Raw genomic sequence first — 12,945 nt, 5'->3', positions numbered from 1 at the left:
TTAAGTAGAAGGGAGTTCAAATGCACATCCTTCCTCTTCTTCATTTTAAGGAACTTCTTATTAATAAGTTCCAAATAACACAATCAATCAGATTTGTTTGCTGGTGCTTTTTGACAATTGATTTTACTTCTTTTTGACAGCTACATCCCTGTGCAAATGTAAAATCTGAGCTCCCCACTGAGCCCTGAGTTTGGCATAATTCATACCACATCTGAAACTCTTTTTTCCAAACTTCAGTACTGCCATTCTCTGTGTGTGTGTGTGTGTGTGTGTGTATGAAGTTCAAGTCTTTTTCTTACATGAAAATGAATGAAAAGTTTTTTCACTGAAGACTGGTTGAATAATGCTGAGTGTATTTAATTCCAAACAATCAGTTCCATGTGTGATTATAAAATGCTTTTCTTTGCAAAATAATGTGGGCATCTCTTTATTACAGTTTTATAATGCCAGTACCTCTCTCTCCTAAGTTTTGAAGCCTATATGCAGCTAGTAAGAGTTCTAAGAAAGGTCCATTTATACAATGTGTGTGTGTGTTTGTGTATACAGCCATGTAAAACATGCATGGGTGTTACACACACCTATGTTAGGGAGTATCCTATGGAGTTCTAGGTACATCATTACACAAATATGTTGTTTAAGGTGATGGTAGGTTTGCAGTCTTACTCCTCTTGGTCACGCTGAGAAACAATGAGAGCTTTCCAAAATAGTTTGAATGCCATACAATTATTTTAGCAGCTGTGGTTTCAGTTACCTTTAATTAGTTCCCCCTGCAGCTCTAAATAAAGAGAGGCTTCTGTTAAATGCAGTTATTTTCTTCTGCAGATGGCATGATGAAGTGTGGCTACCCATAAAAGGAGACTACTGAACACCACATGGCAAACTTGAGGATCTAAAGAAATGTGATTATGAATTAAGGACATGGGTTTCTACATGGATTATTCATGATTTCCAGTCACTATGTTTTTATGTTAGAATGGTCAGCCCTAAATTTTATGTCAGCTGGCATTGCTGAAAAAGTTGGCTTAGATGCCTGAGAGCTGGTGAGATAACCCTCCACCACAATGAAACGGTGTTTTGACATTGTCCTGTATTTTCCCCATATCATTTACTTTGTCCACTGGCCCTGACCCTCTTCGAAAGCGTGGCTCGATCTCTGTGAACATCTGTTAAACAGATGGAAAGGCCTCGTAAAGATGATTTCCTTCTCTTATGCATAGGACAAATTTTCAGACCCCATTCAGGCCTGTACACTTTTAAACATTCCAGCTGGAAACTGTAGGGCAGCATTCTGTTTCTGTAGGACTCAACAGTCCATGCCCTGGTGCAAGCAAACACACTACTTCTTTCAAATTAATTTTCATATAATAATTTCTTACAGAATTCTTCAGATATTTCAAGTTCATCAACTTTGTGACTCTTCAGCTGTATAAACATAAGCCACATGAAGCAAAGTAAGGGTTCACAACAACATGACTTAACTTTTAAGGAGTAATTTTAACTTCTTTTTTTTTAGAGAGATAAAAACAAATATACATAAATAAAGATGTTTAACTTGTATTGCTGCTGACTGACGAGGAGGGATGTGTCAGAGTCATGACTTCATTCCGTGAGAGTGAACCTCAGCCTGGAAGGCAATGTAAGATCTCGTGTAGTGCGTCCCGGCAGGCAGGAGGGCCCTGCCGGCTTCCTTCTGCAACTGCTGGATTGGAGAATTAATTAAAAAATGGTTTCTGTTGCAATCGCAAATGTTCCGGTTTGCACTGTTACCCAAGGTCAGAGCTCACCTGACCTCCCTGGCAGAGGAAGAGAAGGGTAAGGAAATCAGGAAAAAAGAGAGTAAGCAAATCGCTCTAAGGAAGCCTTGTTTCCTTTACCCCAAACCCAGCAAAGCAAAAAGGGCTGAATTGAAAGGGATAAGGGCTAAGACTGAGATTGATTAAGAGAGGTCCAACCCGAAGAAAAGGCAAAGAACAAAACAAGTGAGACAGAGAAAAATAAACGACATTAAGATTGAGCTCAGATGAGGCAGTCGGCCGCTGGCCAGGAGGGAGCAGCTGCGGCAGGAAGGCCTGGGTCCCATTGAAACAGAAAAGGGGCCATCTTTCTGCTGGAATGAAAGGGAAACAAAAAAATTATTCACCTTTAAAGACACAGAAATGGGATTCGAGGCTAGGGGAAGGGCAGAGAGGAATAAGAATTTGTGAGTTATTTTTTTTCTAAGAACAAGGCAATGGCTGTTAAAATCTTTCCAGAGAGCTGTGTGATGGTGCAGATTAATCAGACTGGCCAGAGCAGCTCAGCCACTCAAAACAGCTTCATCTCACATTTGAACTCTTGAATGAATGCTTGAAAATCAAGCAAATTTTCTCATTTTTACCAGGGGAGATGAGGCAGATGACATACTACACTGATGACATCATGCCTCACTCCAGATGTGAACAGAGAGGAAAGTGTAAGATGGATATTTCACCACAAGCCAGTGAAATCATAGATACTGAGGGGGAACACAAAGTTGTAAATCTCAACACACTGAGGTTCCATAACAATGAAGGGCAAAAGGAGGCAAACCCTGTGCAATTCTGAGTCAAAATTCCAGATTCGGGCAACAGAGAACAGATAGCGTAAATTAAATATTCATGACTTGTAGAAAATGCACCATGCACACTAAGTTAATGTCCTCAGTGTCACAGCAAAAAGTTGTCTGTGCTGTGTAAATATAGAATTTAGGCTGGAGGAGATCAAAGGGTATGGAGAGAGCATCTTGCCTGAAAGAATTCACAAGGAGGTTATTTAGAAAGATCCTGTGGTTTGATACGTGTCAGAGCACTTATCTGCTGTTAAAAGAAACATGTCCCACTTCAAAAACTGTACCTGTTTCATGGTTCATGGTACCAGAATTGTACATTTTAGGGCCCTGCATCAGAAGGCAAAGAAAATTTTCGTGTGTATGTACCTAGTGAATGTAGAAGCAAAATACCCTCTTCAAATTCTGCTGGACTGGAGTTCCTGACTCTCATAGAGCTCCTCAAACTCCCCATTCCTAAACTGTCCTAATGATTCTTGCTAAATTAGGTGCCAGACCTTTGCTTCTTCAAGTGAACAGGTCTAGCACCAAGCAGACTATGGAAAGGTTGAGATTCTTTAGCTTGGTGTATTGGTAAGACTGATAAATGCTGGGAAAAGGGACACTTTGGGAATATATATGCTAAAGCATGAGAAATACAACATATGGACTCAGCTCAGGACATTTTCAGAAAACCTATTTGTGTCAGGGAAAAAAAAGAGGATGTAATGCTGTTGTAAGTCCTTCATTGATGCAAATTGATGTGAGGACTTAACAGGAGGGTGGTGTCAAATCCTTTTTTTTTTTTTTCTATTTTCAAAATTGTTTTTACAGAGTTTTGATGATGGCAGATGTTAATTAATTGTGAACTTGTTTGAAACTCTTGGGAGTGTTTCCATCATCTTTGAGTAGGTGATTTATCTTGTGTGTCTGCAAAAACTTACAGCTGTACCAGAAGTAGCTGTTTCTCAGCACTGCATAAATTGTCCTCAGATTTATACCGACAAACTATGCAAAGACATGCTGGGGTTTTGCAATATTATAATGCATGTTGAAGTCCTCCTATAAACTATAAACATTAGGTTAAAGAATGACTGCCATGTTTGCTATTTGAAACTTTTGCAACATTTTCCCAAGCTTTGGAGTACTGTTGTAAACAAACAAACAAAGCCACAGGAATGACTACAATTAAGCAGTATAAACAGGCTGCATCCTGATCAAAACAAGGGCTAGTTAAATTCAAACAGTTATAGTTGCATTCTTATGCAAAAGAGGTTGGTTTGTAGTCTGAATGACCCTATCCCTGAGCAGCTATGCCAGGCTTTCCATGATGGTGTTTACTGGTAGGAGCTGCAGTTAAGGTGAACTGGAAGTTCGAGTAGAGCCCTGAGAAGCTGTGGCTCAGCTTTGGCTCTCTGGTTCTGGCACAACACCTTACAGATAACCACATCCCACCTCTTGAGGTGGTAACTGAATACCTGAAACACTGCTCAGCCCAGTGCCTTCTCCGAGTTGTATCCCGATTTCCCAAGGTGAGTGACGTACACGCGTTGTTGCCTGAGTTGCAGATTGCCAGCTCCTGCCCAGTCCAACAAGGCACGGCAGCAAGCAGAGCGTTGCACAGATAGCCAGCCCTGCAGGGACATTAGCTTCTATTTCGTCCTGGTGGGGCAGGGATACAGCAAGGCACACAGGGGCAAGGCAGGGGGTACCAGAGGAGCTTGCTGATGAGGCCAGTGCAAGAGATGGCACCAAGATGATCCTGGAGTTAAGAACCAGCAAAGGACAGGACAAAAGCAGCGACGTCCATCTTCAAAAGACTTGGGAATACATTGCACCCAAAAGTGCCTAATCTTTGTGTGAACCAAGCCCTTGATTTCCCAGCCTCAGCAGGCTAGCACAGTGGTGCCAGCCTCCCCATGTCGCTGCTAATCCAGATGAATGCAACTTTGAACATGAGAAATGCAAATCTGTACAGTGTGTTGAAAGAGTTGTTGTGACATGTCGCCTGTGGTGAGCAATTCCTAGCAAGTGGGAAGCCACAGTGTGTGGCAGCTGTTGCCTCTGACTGATCTTCAAGAGTAGCTCCAAGCCTAAGTGCATTGCAGTAATTACATCTTGAAGAAAAATTGAATGGAAGTGGGAAGCTTTGGCTAACTGTGCCAGGACCTGGCCCTGAACAAAAGGTTCTAAAGCCTTCCGTGAAGCAAATACTGTGTTGGGACCTAACCAGGAGGTTAGTGTCACCTCAAAATCATGAGCTTCTTGCATGAGAAGAGAATGGCAGTCTTCAACAGCAGCACAAACAACCACTCCCAGTGCATCGCTATCTTTCCCTTCTGTGTCTCAGTGATGTAGACATCTGGAGTTGAATCCCAAGTCAAGTTACACTTCAGCAAAAATAGTCAGTCCAGTCCAAATGGGAGCCAGAAACCGGAGAAAGAGAGGAAACTGAACTGTACTGCTTAAAGGAAGGCAGATTTGAAATACACCTTTCACCTCTAAGTAATGTCAGCAGGCTCCTCACACTTAATGAACTGGACCTATGGCACTAGGATGTGCAAAATAAATGGCATACATATTTTTCATTTCTGATGTGATTTCTTTAAAGATTCTGTCAAACCACTGTGAAATGTTAACTAAGGTTTTAATATCTATTTACAGGGTAGAACAGATATTTTGTATACACTTACAGCCTCTAGATTTTTTTCCAGCATCACATTACACTGCAGTTGAAGCTTTTTTTCCCCCCCAATCCAACCCCAAGTTTTCATGGTTTTCTCAAGATAAAGCCAAAAATGCTAAGTCTAGTCAAATTTTATACTAGTTTTGTGACAGGAACAGAAAGAATTGAGGCATAGTTAGGTTACACATAGCTTTGGTTTGGACGTAGCCAAGTGCTTTCTCTTTAAATTTTCCCAGTTCTGTATGTTATGTTATTAAAGAACACAACGCATGTGAGTGGATATATAAACATCCCCCCAACAGCGTGGAACAAGGCAGCCTGCAGAACGTGTGGTTGAAGTTGTCAGCTGCAGATACTTAGACACATGCAGGAATGGAAATACTGGTGACATTCAGCTGTTCTTGGTCTGCTGAAGTATTTTTGTTTGGGGTTGGGGTTTTTTTATTATTATTTTTGGGTTTAGTTTAATTAAGAAGATGACAGACACCTTACAACTTCTGCACCGAATTTATAGTGGATGGCTCTGTCTGTACTTGGCACTTCACACAGACATGCCACAGCAAGTAGCTTCAGATGAGTTTTCACATGTAAGTCTTGGAGTTTGGCATTGTAGGTCACTTCTCTGTATGTCCCTCACAGAGACATTCTCTGAAAGTAGCCAAAGCTGCAACATCTCTGTCTGATGTTGTTAAATCTTTCAAAAGATTCTTTAGTAAAATGAGACAATGAGGTGGTCTTGGGATTCTTCTGCTAAGACTTTAGGAAGAACTTTTTTAACTTGTTGAAACAGTTCTAGCCAAAAAAAAAAAAAAAAAATACAGCTAACTACTGGAATTACTCAATGAAAAGCAAAAAACATAGGGCTCTGTTTTGATTCAAAATCATGAAAAATGACATGTGGGGTTAGTCCTGCACAGATTTTTCAAGAGGGTTAAGAAGAATTGTATGAAGAGATTTGCACAAGGAAGAACAAGGAATATCCTTAGCCTTTTGTTCCAGAGTGGCAAAGGTCTGGGTTCGATGTAGTGGATTTTCCCTGCGGTGTAGTAAGGAGCACTTGCAAACAGGACACTGGCTGTAGGATCAGACCTTAAATGGTTTTCTTGAATAATGGAAATCCTGAGCAAAACTGCTGACTCTGAACAAACTGGGGAAGTGCAGACATGCGTGAACCTTCATGTCCCACCAAAAAAAAAAAAAAAGGTAGGCTTATTTTAAGTATCTGGTAGTGATATAGTTATTTATCCTTGTGCTAGGAAAATGTAAGGTTTGCCTGGCCATCTAAGCAGAAAGGCTCAGGGGAGGTTTGTGTGCACAGTGTCTTGGGAGAAGCACATTTGCTCTAAGAAGGACATATCATTCTTCCACATTACTAAACAATCAGTGTTTTCATTTTTAGATTTAAATACATTTGCCCAGGACTGTTGGCATCTCTTCCTAGCCCCTCATTGCTTTTAACTACACACTACAATTGTAAAGTGGTGCAGCTTTGAAGTTGTCTGCACAGGAAAGTGAAAGCCTTTTTATTCTTCTGAATAAGGGTAACCACATGAAGACTTAACGTGCTTTAAGTCACATGCAACATGCTTCATATGTCTAATTGATTTATCTTAGCTTTCCCACATGTCCTCACACAGGCATGCCTCAATGCAGCTTGAAAGGAGGGAGTGCAGCCTCCTGGCTGAAAGCTGATGGTAAGTAATTAAACCTAGCAGCAGTGAAAACCCCTGAGACAAAATCTTTGGCAGTTTTCTACACCATGTAGTGAGCTTGGGTCACCAAGGGCCTGTAAATAGCATCATAATGACTGGTTCCTCAGCAGGGATAAACATGTGCTTTGAGTTTTCTAAATGATTCAGAGGCATGCTGTGAGATAACTACTGATAACAAGCAGATGTGAAGTTTGCTTTTCAAGACAGGGAGGCTGAGGGGGAAAGTCAAGTAGATTTTGGCTTATGGTCTTCAGAAAGCCTGATGTTTAAAGATCATTAAAGCCTTTTATTTTCCTTCTCAGAGGAGGAACTCAGTTGCATCTGATGAAGGTAATGCTGTTTTAAATCAGGTCTTGTCAGGGTTAGTGGGATAACTGTAGACTAAGCTTTCCCTGAGTTTCAACCTGAAGACAGAAGTGGCACCTCACTTTTCAGGATTAGAAATGTTATGTAATTTCAAAGTCCATTTTGCATTTTGCCAGTGCCTTTCTAAAAGCTTTCTCAAAACTTGCATATGGATAAGTCTTACTATTTAGACGGTGCTTAAGTGTTGAAGGATGTATTTCATCATACCAGGCAGGAGGACACAAAACAAAGGTGCTGAGCTGATGTGCCTGCGTTCATCTCACAGGTGCAGAAATGCTGGGAGTTCAGGGAGAGGCTCAGTGCTAACCTGGGGCTCCCAGCCCTGTGTTTCACATTATCAGCTCTGATACACGAGCAGTAGGGCAGTGCATTTGCAAGGCATCAAAGGAAATCTGTCAGCCTCAGATGAGGAAAACCAGCCTCAGACAGGTTTTCCATTCTTTCTCAGGGAGGTTTGGGGTTTTGCTAATACTGCACAAGTGGAGTAATATAAAGAAACTTCATCTCTTGGCATTATTTAAAAAGCCAAAGACCATGTCAATATTCTTTCCTTAATTACAAGAGTTCACAGCAAATTGAGAGGTGAAATGAAAGCTGTTTCAGTGTTCAAGGAGAGAGTGAACTATTTAGTTAGTAAAGTGTTTTCAGGCATCATTAATCCACAGTGAGCTCTTTGAAACCTGTTGGAATAGTTGTGGGGATGGATTTTTTTTAAAAACACTTTTTCTGTATGTTTTGGAGTTTCCTTTTTAAATGGCTCACTCTTCTGCCTCACAATATTTTAAAACCCCTTTTTCTTCCCCCTGAAACATCAGTAGAAGAGGAAAAGTTTCTCTCCACCCTTCCTTAAGGAGCCAGAGAGGGAGAGAAATGAAAAGAAATCACCGAGGCATACAGGGGCTCATCAGTTGCCATATGTATCTGGTGCCTCTTCAGTTTCTGCTGTGTCCCAGATTTCCCAAGAGAAATGCACTTGTTCCTCCTGTGAGGTGAGCTCCCAGGCTGAAGGTGCACCCTGGGGATGCACATGCCTGTGGGAGCTCACCCCTTGTCTGAGGGTACAAGGAGCCAGGTCTTCAGGCACAATTTGAACACGACTGGCCTGACACACCTAGTTTTGCAAGCACAAGTCCCAGCTGAAGCACAGGTACTACAAGCAAGAGAGGTACCTGGGGTGACTTTCCTGGTGCAACAAGAAAACTGAATTCAGATAAACATCTCTTTGAATACATTAAGAGGACAAGCATGGCATATTATTACAACTTTCCTTTCTGATCTTCTACCCAAAAAAAATCCCAGCATGACTTGGGCAGCCTCTGTGTACACCGAAGGTTATCCATGGGGCATCTATATGTTTGCCCTTCGCTGTTGAGTTGGTTTTCATAAGCACAAGCAGCTGGCTACAGGCTGTTGTGAGATACCCTTTTCAGCCTGTCCATCAAAACTCCTTTTTATAGTCATATAGTTTGGTGCAATTAATGGTTGTCAAGGGCATAGAATGCTTTAAAAATGCATAGGCTCATAACTTTACAATTAGAGGGGACCATTATGATAATGAAACCTGACCTTTTACAAAACACAAAAGACAGCAGAATTGCTAAACAATGCCCATGGTTTTTTTTTTCCCCCTTTAGCTAAAGCATATCTTAATAAAAGACATGAGACCAGTTTTTAACATTTCATGCAGCAGAAAATCCCTTTTTATATATTTTTCACTGTTTTCCATTGTTAGTCATCATCTCTTACAAGAATTATCAGTTTGTGTCTACTTGGAATATGTTTAACTTCACTGTCCACCACATTGGCTATTACCATGTTTTGTTTATTTGAAAGCCACGTATTTTCAGAAAGGGTTTCATTTATGAACAAAACATGAGTAACTCAGCTTAAGTAATGAGCTGTCTCATCTCTGATAAATTCAGTAAACTTATGTTTTCTTTAATCCCTCATTTTATGGAAAGTTTTTATCATCCTTTCATCTGTACTGTCCAATTTTTTATTGCATTTCAGTTGCTCAATGAGTGGATGCAGAAACAGCATAAACTATTCCAGTACCGTCACCAGACAGTTATACCACATCTCTAATTTTGCTTACAGACTTAGCCATTGCATTTTCTCTCTCCTCATTTACTCTCTCCTCAGTTACAGGGTTTCCTACTGTCAGTCTCTGGTGGTTACCCACACTGCCTTCCCTGCTTGCTAAAACACGGTCACCTATCTGTCCTACGTGACTGGGCTCTTGCCTTTCGTATTCAGTTGGCAATATTTTAAAAGAGGACAGTATTGGATGAGCAAAGCCAATTGCCTCACAATTGCTTTGTAGTTCTGACTCCTCTGTGTTTTCCGAAGTTTGCGTCCTCTGGTGGGGTTTTCAGCCCTGATCCACAGATCCACCACAATTGCCAGATGTTTTATGCTGTACCAACACATTCCCCACATCCTCATGCATCTTTTTGGAGATTATATTGCCATTTGCAAGGATGTGGTGCTGAATGCAGGCTTAGTGTCAGACTGTTTCTGGCTCAGCACCTCTTTGATGTGTCCTCATTCAATAGCCAGGTGGGCTTGCAGCCTGTACAAAACTTCTGACAATTGCAGCCTTCAGATAACAAGGGTATCAGCATGGTGGTAACTGCCTTTTGATGCACAGTCAGCATCTGTTTCTGTCACAGCCTCCTTACATGACACCACGTTATGTGAGGAAGGCAGATACTCCTCTGAACCTTTTGTTGAAGTGGTATTGCCATGAAAATAGGTGGATTAACTGTGTTTCCTGCTTTTTCAGGGACTGAGAAAGGAGGAAGTTTAGGGGAGTGGGTTTTTAGCAAACTTTGTTCTGTAGTGTTTCAAAAGTCCTCACTGCCTGACTCCAGGCGAAGTCGCTATAAATACTGTACTCACCAAGTCATTTGTAATACATTTTAGGTCACACCATTCAAACAGTAACATACTCAGTGCAGTCCCTGTCCAGAATCACTTCCAGCTTAAGGACAGGGGTGTATGTGACATGAGCTGACCCAGAAGGCAGCCAGGTGGCAGACTCATGTCCAATGCAGCCACTGGATCTTGAGGCCACCAGGGACTTCTGCAGGGGAATCAGAAGGGGGAGAATGTGATGGAGCAGGTCTGGGGCTCTTGGCACAAGGACCAGGTGCTGCTTGGCTCTTGAGAAATGGAGAGATTCCCTTGTGCATAAGAAGTTTTACAAGTGAGAGGAGGGAGGGGAAGGCCAGGGTGTGAAAAGAGAGGCATTAGGGGAGGATGACTCCACAGGACATCTGGAGTTACTGACAGACCAATGTGTGTGTTGTGGAGATGGGGAAGTGGAACATAGCAGAGGGGTGCAGGAAATATGAAGGGGGTCACATGGGGGAAAGGGAGGTAGCAGCTGCTTTGGAGCTCTTCTGGAAGAGGTCACCAAAAAAATGTGAGGAATCCAGTGGCAAAGGGATTTTAATCACTGAGTCTAGGGGTGGCCAACCTAGGGTCCAGAATTTCAGTAGTAAAAATGTGGAGAAAGCTAATTGTAGAAACTTCTAAAGAAAGAACCTGTGTGATTTAATGACAACTTCAGCCTGACTTAAAAATGTGAGATATATTTATAAACCAGCAAGGAATGAACAGTTGATATGCACCCCTTTGAAACTATGTGGGAAATTAACACTTAGTTGTAAGTGCCTATAGGAAGGCTTTTCTTTATTTTATATAGAGGAGCTATTCCAATTGTGCATGTTGAATTTGCAAAAAGACACTCTTTTGCATTAATTTCTCCCAATGATATTATTCCCCACAGCCCAGGCTTTATATTGATGTTTTCAGAGTTTCTCAGGGTGTTCCTGGAAGCACTGTCTTGACAGGGAAGCAGGAAGGGCTACAGAAAGACTGGGTCCTGGGAAGATATAAGCTGATTTTTAACACAGTTCTTGTTCTGAATTTTAGAATTATTTTTGAATATCCCACAAACTATGTTAAAGCAACAAAAAATTTGGACATGGCTTCTACAGTCCATTTCAACAAGTAATGTTTTAATTGCAGTATCATGTTCTGTTTTCACTTGTACTAATTTAGATCTAGAGTTACTACACTGAACCAATCCTGGACTCACATTGATGTAAGAGTTGAAATCTTTGGTTCAGAAGTAAAAAAACAATTGGTCAGGAAAGCATAAAATTCCAAGGACAATCTGTAGTTTGGACTTTGTTTAGTGTATCTCAGCACTGGAGGGACCACATATTTCAAACTATTACCTGATGGGAGTAAAATTTTGTTTCTGTGCTGTTTAAGGTGAGACAGCATGACTGGCAGTCTGTATTTAAGGACAAAGGTGTAAATGCAAAATAGCATAGTCAAAATTCACCATCAGGCTTAACAGAATGCCCAGTGTGGCATATTTTAAGGCTGAAAATTGGATTATGCTAAAAATCTAAATCAGAGGAAAAAATTACTGTGAATAAAGGATTTTCAGTTGGGAAAAAATGTAATAATTATAGAAAAAAAAATCTTCTGTTTTCTGTGGTCACAGAATCACAGAGTTTTTTTTCTTGTGAATTCTATGTTCATCTCACACATGTAGGGGACAAACTTTTTTTTCTAGAGCTTTTGGTTTTATTCTGTCTGGTCAGCCAAAATCAGGATCTCAGCCACTTTTTGATTGACAAAAATAAGTGAGATTAGTCTAGAGTCTTCAAAACAGGGAGCTTGGCTATGTAGTATTAATAGACCAAATTTCAGAAGAGCTGAACCACCAGCAACTTCAGTTAACCTCCTACCAGGTATTTAATTTTAAACTCTCTCTTTGATGAATGGTCCCAATTTCAGCAGGAGTTCCCAGGTAATTTTGAAATGTAGGCTGTTTATTTAGTAACTCCCCTGGACCTGGAAGTGCTTTGCATTCCTGTGGGGCAAAACCAACTCTTTTCCATATTTGACACAGAGTCGAATGGTGTGTCAGTACTGAAGAAATGTTTGTCCTGCTGACCAGCATGTTGGAGGCAGAGGAACATATATTTGAAAAACTGCAATACAAGCAGAGATAGGAAAACCCCTTAATTTCCACTGTCTCTTCATTTTTACCAGCAGTGGTGTTTTGGACTAGATATCCTGAAATTCTGTATTATCTTCCAATAATCTGCTCTCTTGAAAGTCAAAATACATTCATTTTGTCATCAAACAGTTGCAGATTTAGGGACAAATTCTGCTGCTTTCTGAGTCCCTACAGCTGCAAGTTGAGTTGGCGCATCTGTGCTGCCATATGAATACCAGACTTGATTTATGAGGTGAATTTTCACTACAGAAAAATGTCTTAATTCATGGTAACAATCTTTTAGAGCTGAGTTTTAGTCTGAAATAGCTGCTAAGAAAATTCAATCTGTTAAAATAAATTTACATTCACTAAAGCCTCTCAATCAAGCTAAGTAAAGAATACAGATTTTGGAACTTGTGTCTTTGCTGGTTTTCACACACAGCTGAAGGATGGACTGTTCTCTTTCTTTTGATAAAGGGTGGGGAACCAGGGAATGGACATCAGTCAGCACAGCAAATTTTAGGCTGAGTTTTATCTGCGTGATGACATTAACTCTGCGAGGCTCCACCGCAGCGGGTTCAAAGGTAATTTGGCC

General features: G+C 40.9%; 1 protein-coding gene across 2 annotated transcripts in view; it reads left to right on the top strand.

Moving 5' to 3' along the window:
* COLEC12 (collectin subfamily member 12) overlaps positions 1 to 12,945 on the top strand; it is a 95,178-nt gene that overhangs the window by 45,876 nt on the left and 36,357 nt on the right. The window contains exon 1 of one of the 2 annotated variants that reach the window (XM_086890955.1): positions 7,155 to 7,291. The exons of the other annotated variant lie outside the window; for it this stretch is intronic. The gene's annotated coding sequence lies outside the window, so the exon portion shown is untranslated. Of the gene's footprint in view, positions 1 to 7,154; positions 7,292 to 12,945 lie in introns of those variants that run through there. 2 annotated transcript variants of the gene reach the window in all.

This window comes from Cyanistes caeruleus, chromosome 1 (assembly GCF_971803275.1).
Source record: "Cyanistes caeruleus chromosome 1, bCyaCae1.hap1.1, whole genome shotgun sequence".
NCBI classification, from domain to species: Eukaryota; Metazoa; Chordata; class Aves; order Passeriformes; family Paridae; genus Cyanistes; species Cyanistes caeruleus.
Note: the sequence above shows the minus strand (reverse complement) of the source record. Positions and strands in the feature narration are given on the sequence as shown.